This window comes from Rana temporaria, chromosome 1, assembly GCF_905171775.1.
Source record: "Rana temporaria chromosome 1, aRanTem1.1, whole genome shotgun sequence".
NCBI classification, from domain to species: Eukaryota; Metazoa; Chordata; class Amphibia; order Anura; family Ranidae; genus Rana; species Rana temporaria.
Window position 1 is genome coordinate 146,043,978 of NC_053489.1, and position 7,638 is coordinate 146,051,615.

At 39.7% G+C, this 7,638-nt stretch overlaps 1 long non-coding RNA gene across 1 annotated transcript; it reads left to right on the forward strand.

The window, feature by feature from the left end:
- Window positions 1-2,098: 2,098 nt before the first annotated feature.
- LOC120931945 lies at window positions 2,099-7,436 on the forward strand. The gene is made up of 2 exons (XR_005747914.1): window positions 2,099-3,227; window positions 7,120-7,436. It is a non-coding gene; the product is annotated as an uncharacterized LOC120931945 (long non-coding RNA).
- Window positions 7,437-7,638: the final 202 nt, after the last annotated feature.

A 7,638-nucleotide genomic window follows, 5' to 3' on the forward strand; every position in this document is an offset into this window, starting at 1 on the left:
ACCTGGCGCACGGCACATTAAACTGTAAATTGCGGGGGTTTGGGCGGGAGTTTATTAGGGGGGAGGTGGGGGGATGCAGGGGAAGTGAAGTGACATGTGTTTGAAAGTGTTTGGCGGGCCGAATTGAAAAGGAAAGTGTTTTTTGAAAACAGATCCCCGTACGCTTGCACAGTGCGCCTGAACCTCGGGAGGTTCATTTGCATACTGGGCATGCGCAGAGAGAAAAGTCAGGGATTCCCGTGCGCCTTGTCAGTACGCCGTGAAAATCTTGGTAAATACCAAGCGGCGTACCCGTGATTGCGCTGCGTGACGCGGCGCACGGGAATCTCCGAGCTGTTTTCAGCCCTGAAGGGGAACTCCGCGCCAAATTTCAAACTTGAAATCGGCGCGGGTCCCCCTTCAGGACTACATTAGGCTCTTAGGCTTGGTCCGGAACGTGAGGGGTTAAACCCGCGCCGATTCGGCGCGGGGGTCCCCCCCAGATCCAAACCAAGCCCTCATCCCAAGCATGCAGTCTGGCCCGGACAGGAATGGGGGAGGGGACGAGCGAGCGGCCCCCCCCCTCCTGAGCCGTACCAGACCGCATGCCCTCAACATGGGGGAGTGTGTGCTGTGGGGGAGGGGGGCACTGCCCCCCCACCCCACAGCACTCTTGCCCCCATGTCGATAGGGACAAGAGCCTCTTCCCGACAACCCTTGCCATTGGTTGTCGGGGTATGCGGGCGGGGCTAATCGGAATCTGCGAGCTCCCTTTAATAAGGGGGTCCCCAGATTCCGGCCCCCCACCCTATGTGAATGAGTATGGGGTACATCGTACCTCTACCCATTCACATGGGGGAAATGTAAAGTAAAATAAAACACCACACAGAATAAAATATTTTATTAATCTGCTCCGGAGCCCCCCCTTTCTTCTTTAGCTCTCTTAGAAGGGGGGGTTTCTTCTCTCCCGATCTTCCGCCGGGACCCTGGGCTTCGGTGATTTCTGCCGGGGGAGGGCCCCATCCCTTGGTCCTCTCCGGAGCCTTCCGCCGGATGCCCCCACCCCATTTAAGCTCTTTTTCATTAGGGAGGGGCATCCGGACTTCGGGGTCTTCTGCCGGGGGATGGCGCCTATCCCCCGGTCTTTCCGGTGCCTTCCGCCAGGGTTCCGGTCTTCCTGGTCTTCTGCCGGGGGTGCGCCAACTCCCAGGTCTTTTCTCTTCTGTCTTCTCTGCTCCCTCTTCTGCCTGGCTCCCCCGCGGAGCCAGGGCTTTCTTCCGTCTTCTTTCTTCTCTCTTCCTTCTTCTGCCTGTCTCCTCCGGGAGCCCAGGGCTTGTCTCCGCTGTCTTCTTCCTTCTCTTCCATTCGATGTTGACACGACGAGGTCCGGCGCTGGAATGCCGTCTGAGCAGTGGGCATGGACTTATATAGGGCAATGCCACCATGTGACCTCAACCCATGTGACATCACATTCCCATCATGCCCAGGGAATGTGATGTCACATGGGTTGAGGTCACATGGTGGCATTACCCTATATAAGTCCATGCCCGCCGCTGACACGGCATGTCAGCGCGGAACCTCGTCGTGTCAACATCGAATGGAAGAGAAGGAAGAAGACAGCGGAGACAAGCCCTGGGCTCCCGGAGGAGACAGGCAGAAGAAGGAAGAGAGAAGAAAGAAGACGGAAGAAAGCCCTGGCTCCGCGGGGGAGCCAGGCAGAAGAGGGAGCAGAGAAGACAGAAGAGAAAAGACCGGGGAGTTGGCGCACCCCCGGCAGAAGACCAGGAAGACCGGAACCCTGGCGGAAGGCACCGGAAAGACCGGGGGATAGGCGCCATCCCCCGGCAGAAGACCCCGAAGTCCGGATGCCCCTCCCTAATGAAAAAGAGCTTAAATGGGGTGGGGGCATCCGGCGGAAGGCTCCGGAGAGGACCGAGGGATGGCGCCCTCCCCCGGCAGAAATCACCGAAGCCCAGGGTCCCGGCGGAAGATCGGGAGAGAAGAAACCCCCCCTTCTAAGAGAGCTAAAGAAGAAAGGGGGGGCTCCTGTTAGAATATTATTCCAAATTCATAATTCGGCAATTCATGGCAAGCTTGCAAAACATATTTTGATTTATGATTAATCATAATAATTAGGTATGAATGAATGACCTTGATCAATTGATATGACATAATTCTTCTATCCAAAACTGAGCATTACGGATAGCCAATTTGAGGATGACATATAAGGAATCCTGGTGTAGGTTGACAAAAATAGATTCAGAATAGATCTGTATTTACGTAGTGATATCAATAATATACTAGTTCATATCTATTGTTAAGCTAGTTTAGTAAAATCGTATTTATACTAGTATGTATTGGTATATAGTTACTTAATGAAGTTATAGCTTTATAGCTGATAATATATGTTCTATGACATTGCATCATCAAGCACACTACTCTAAGTATAGAGTGTCACATGTGTGCCTGTCAATCAAACTCCATACGACTCTGTGCTAAGATCTTCATATTGCTGAACCTAGCAGATATTAATATTTGCCATACAAGGGTCTAAGCCTGGGCCGTATGAGGTCATGACGTTCACTTGTAACATATATTTAAGCTTTGCTTTAAAGAAGGCTGGACACACTTACATGACACACTGATACACACTTAAACTAAGACACACTTATTCGCACCCTCTTTGAAAGACAACACTGACATACTGACATATTGACTAGGAGAACAGCTGAAGCCAGAAGTCAAACGTCATTTCCTGTTTCTTCCTGCATCACTTTGGAAAATCTCAGAAGACAACATGCCTGATGCTGCTCACATGCTTTTATAAGCTTGCTACAATACTATCGATCCAATTCCAGATATTTTCATCTACGCTAAACTGAACTTTATACTATTTTTCATTGTGTTTGTGATGCCACCTGTGTGACAATAAACTCACACGTTATTTTCAAATCAACCTGACTATGAATGATCTTCATTCAGATACGCCCTTGAAGCTATAAGAATATTAGTTATTAATTTTACATTCCTACAGTGGCGAGCCAAAGAAAGTACTGTCTTATCTCTATTTTTACGGAAATCTCGACCCTTGATGAGGGGGGGAGAGATTGGCGCAGTCTTTGCGAATATTCAAGTCTCGAGAAAAAAGACGGTTCAGAACCTATCAAGCAAGAGGCGTTTGTGTCGCGTCAGATGTGGACAACAGTCCAGTAACAGCCGGTTGATGACGAGAAATCCTTCTAATAACGGTGAGTAAAAAAAAAAAAAATTATGAATTTTATAGATGAAATAGCTAGAGATAGTAAGCTAGAATTTAAAGATGTGTGTTTTTATCCAAATGACAGTCACTTGTGGTTGTATATGTACCAAGAATGCTTAAATTCCAATGTCCAGATAGACAAATCCAGGTTTACTGTGAATAAATTACGTAAGAAAATAAGTAATGTATTGAAATTGGTAAGAATATTTAATAAGATGATTATTGATATTTTACCTGCCAAAAATGTGTGTACACTAAACCAGACAGAGACAAATAATGTACAGAACACAGGAATACATGAAAATGTGTCCCAGGATGCTCTCAGTTGTTCTAACTGTGAGATTTTGTGTAATTACATAGAAAATCTTGAGGAACAATTAGGATCTAAAAACATGATTTTGCCAGAGTTACAAAATGACAGTAAACAGATTGCTGTAATAAATACAGATGACAAAAAGGTTGAAACCAAGTCAAAGCTACAATCTTATTTTCCGGAAAGTTCGGAAATAGAGAATGTTGATGCTACTGATGAAATGGAAATGAAGCATAAAAACTTATTATGTAGGACTGCAAAACTTAAATTGCAAATTCATGATCAGTTGATGAAGGTTCTAAAAGACTTTCCTATTTATGACGTTGAGGCTACTGTATTTTCTAATTGGGATTTATTTGAAATGTTTGCAGATCGTTTTAATCTTTCAAACGATCAACGCAATTACATTTTTCAGTTGTGGATTCCTGTTAATTTTGCTAAACGAATCCATTCACTTGTTAGTGATGATGAAGGTCAAAATGACGCCACAGATAGATTGCGACTATTATTGCTATGTATGACCGGTGAACAAAAACCGACCATAGAAATGCTAGACCTATTACAGACTACTGCAGAAGAAGATCCATTTTGGTTTAAAACAAGATTTTGCAAGGTTTATGAAATGATATTTGGAGTAGATGATGAAACTGACCCAGGTTTAAAAATGGCTTTCATAAAAAAATTTAAATACCTTGACCCAACTTCAGTGGCCATAGTACAGGAACGTCAAAATTTAAATGCTATAGTAAGTTTCATTGACAAAATTAGGAGACAATTGAATCAAAGCAGTCTCGCACACAAGGTTTCTATTATTCAATGTGACAAAAATAGTCAGGCTACAGACGTGTCAGAAACGACAGGTCTTAGCAGGAATGACAAGGACAGGTGCAGTCAAGTGAGTCAAGGAGACGACCCCATGATGTGTTTTTACTGTCGTGGATTTGGCCATATGAAAAAACATTGCTTTAAGTTTAAGAGTGACTTACAAATAAGAACTAAAGATATGGAGTATGAAAAATCAGCTTTTGTGCAACTTGATTTTTCATGTCAAGATAACATTTTGACTGAATTGCCTTATGACACTGAAGTCAAACAGATCAGTAATTTGACTGTTCACAGTAGTTCAGACAATATGGCAAAAGGAGCTGTCACTGAAAAAGAAGGTTTATTGCCATTGCCAAAAATAGAATCACACCCGGATTCAATTTCTCTGCCATTACAATATGTAGCACCAATTATTTTGGACGAGAATGGGAGACCATATTTACAATGTTTGATAAATGGTAAACATATTAATTGTCTCTTAGACAGTGGATCTGAGATTACCCTTATCAAAGAAAACATACCTGTGAAACCAAATTCTCCTATGTGTAATATAGTGGGTTTTAATAATACAGGTAATTCCACTGCTAGACAGGTATCCAATGTAACATTTGAAGTACCTGGATTAGTGAAAACTAATATTAACATTTGGGTCTGTCACGAAGCAGAGAATATACTTGGCATTGATGTTATCAATAAACAAAAGTGGGTGATTGATTTGGCTAATAAAAGTATTTGGAAAGATCCATCTAGGCCCAAATCAGTGCTGATTGATCCCTCTGTATACAGTAATGTTGGTTCCGTTACCAATATGTCTACAGAACAAAAGTGGCCTGATATTGATGAAAATTGTGCTTTAAAGGAAGTGGTACAATCTTTTCCAAGTTTGTGGTCAAAGTTCAAAAATGACTTTGGAACTTTGAAAAGTGCCGAATTAAATATTGAAGGAAAGGATCCAGAACCTCTTGATCAGAGTGAGTTACCACCAGAATCAATTGGTCCACTTTCTGATATTATTCAAGAATTTGTACAACTTGGAATTGTAAAGAAAGCTAAATCAGTGGTAAATAACTGTATTTGGCCTATCAAAAATATTGATAATTCATATTCTTTATCAGTTGACGTAAGAACATTGGATAAACAAATCACAAATAGCCCAGTTCTTCCTGATAAATCTAACATAAAATTACATTTGAATGTTGAGAACAAAGTGTTTTCTGTACTAGAAATCGCTGGTAGCCATTTTTCCATTCCTTTAACTAAAAGTTGTCAATACAAACTTGCGTTCACATTCAGAAAAGAGACTTATACGTTCACTCGATTAATACCTGATCTAGGTATAGGTGATGGTATAGTTCATGAAACTATAGCAACAATACTTTCTAAATTTTCTAGGCCAGATTGCATTTGTCAGCACGTGGATACGATTTTGCTGAGTACTCAGAATATCGATGAACATATGGCTCTTTTGTCTGAATTGTTTATGATGTTACAAGCTGAAGGTTTAAAATTAAACACAACAAAAGTTCAGCTGATGAAAAGTCAAGTGAAATTCCTTCACATGCAAATTAGTCAAGGAAAGAGACAATTGTTGCAAGAAACAGTTAGGGATATTACTGTTATCCCAACTCCAACAACTTACAAGGCATTGCATAAATTTTTGCATAAAATAAATTATTGCAAAGAGTTTGTACATTGTTTCGCAGAAAAAGTTAATCCACTATATAATCTTTTAAGGAATAAAGGTAATATAGTTGACCAGTGGGGTCCAAATGAGAAAAATGCTTTTGAAGTGTTGAAAAAAGATTTGCAGAATGCTCCAGCATTAAGTACAATAAAGGTCTGTTCTGAAACATCGTTTGTTTTGAAAACTCATGTATCTGAGAATGCCATCTCAGTAACATTGTTTCAGTTACAAGAAGGTAAGGAGAAAATAATTGCCTATTTCTCCAGAGTTTTATCATTTTTGGAAAAAACTTTTGAGCCAGGTGTGAAGCAACTTCTAAGTGTTTACTATGCAATTAAAGTTACAGAGAGCATAGTGAAATCAAACAAAACCATTGTACGGACACCTGACTGTTCATTAAAAGGTATTTTTGAGGAAGGTAATTTTAGTGAAATTAAGAAAATATATCCTTTATGGTTCAGAGCTTTATTACAAATACACATTCAGATAGATGGGAACGAAAGACATCTACAGAAATTTACACCAGCACATGTTTATACAGCTGTAGCTGAGAAGTCTTTATCTCAGATTTCCAGCGTAAGAGCTGAGAAATGCATTGAAGTACTTGCAGAACACTCTGACACTAAAGTAAGAACTCCAACACAGAATACAGTTACGCATATTTCTAATCGTTTAGAGGTGAGAACAAAGGCATAGTCCATTGTCATCTCTGGGGTGATATGAAATCTAACTTTGTTCGTTAGAAATAGAATTTGTATCATGACCGGAAAAATGAAATATTGCGTCCTGACATACCTAAACCTCACAGTACATATATTTTATAATTTAGGTTATTTTTAGTCAGAATAAGGACAATACACAGAAGTATATAGAAGTACATAGTCACACAGAAAATCTCTTTGAAGGAAAATATGAGATAGTATTTCACATATAGTTTTAACAAATTCACAAAGTAATTGTCTCATAATGTTTTAATATTTGTTGAGAAAAATATCAAAATGTATAAGAATTAATATAAATATTTTATTCCTGAGTAATGATACTGCCTCTCTTTTACAGATATGGCATCTAAAATCAAACAAATATGGAGGATAACAAGCTTCTATAAAGAGCAAAGAGAAATTCAAAGTTAAAGAAGATATATTGACAAAAGATTTATATTTCATATTTATGAACTATTTTATCTTATTCATCAAGGTTTTTCTAACGGAACTTGAAGAAGACATTTTAAAGACATTTCATGAAGAAACATTAATCGGAAGGAACATTATCTATCTACTATAGATAAACAATTTAGGACTGAAACATTTGTCCACATATACATATACATTTTTTGATTATCCAATTATTATGATATTAATGTTCACATGAAGTTAGGATTATTATTTTTATTTATTTTTATTTATTCACATATTGAATGTTAGCACACTCATTCTAGTTAATAGAACATTTTTTGTTCATAACTTAAGAAAGATATTATTAATAGAACTATGGAAAGTGATGAAAGTTTTAGAGTATAAAGTATATTTCCAAAGAGCTAAAATATTATTTGAGCACATATATGGAAATATATTATTG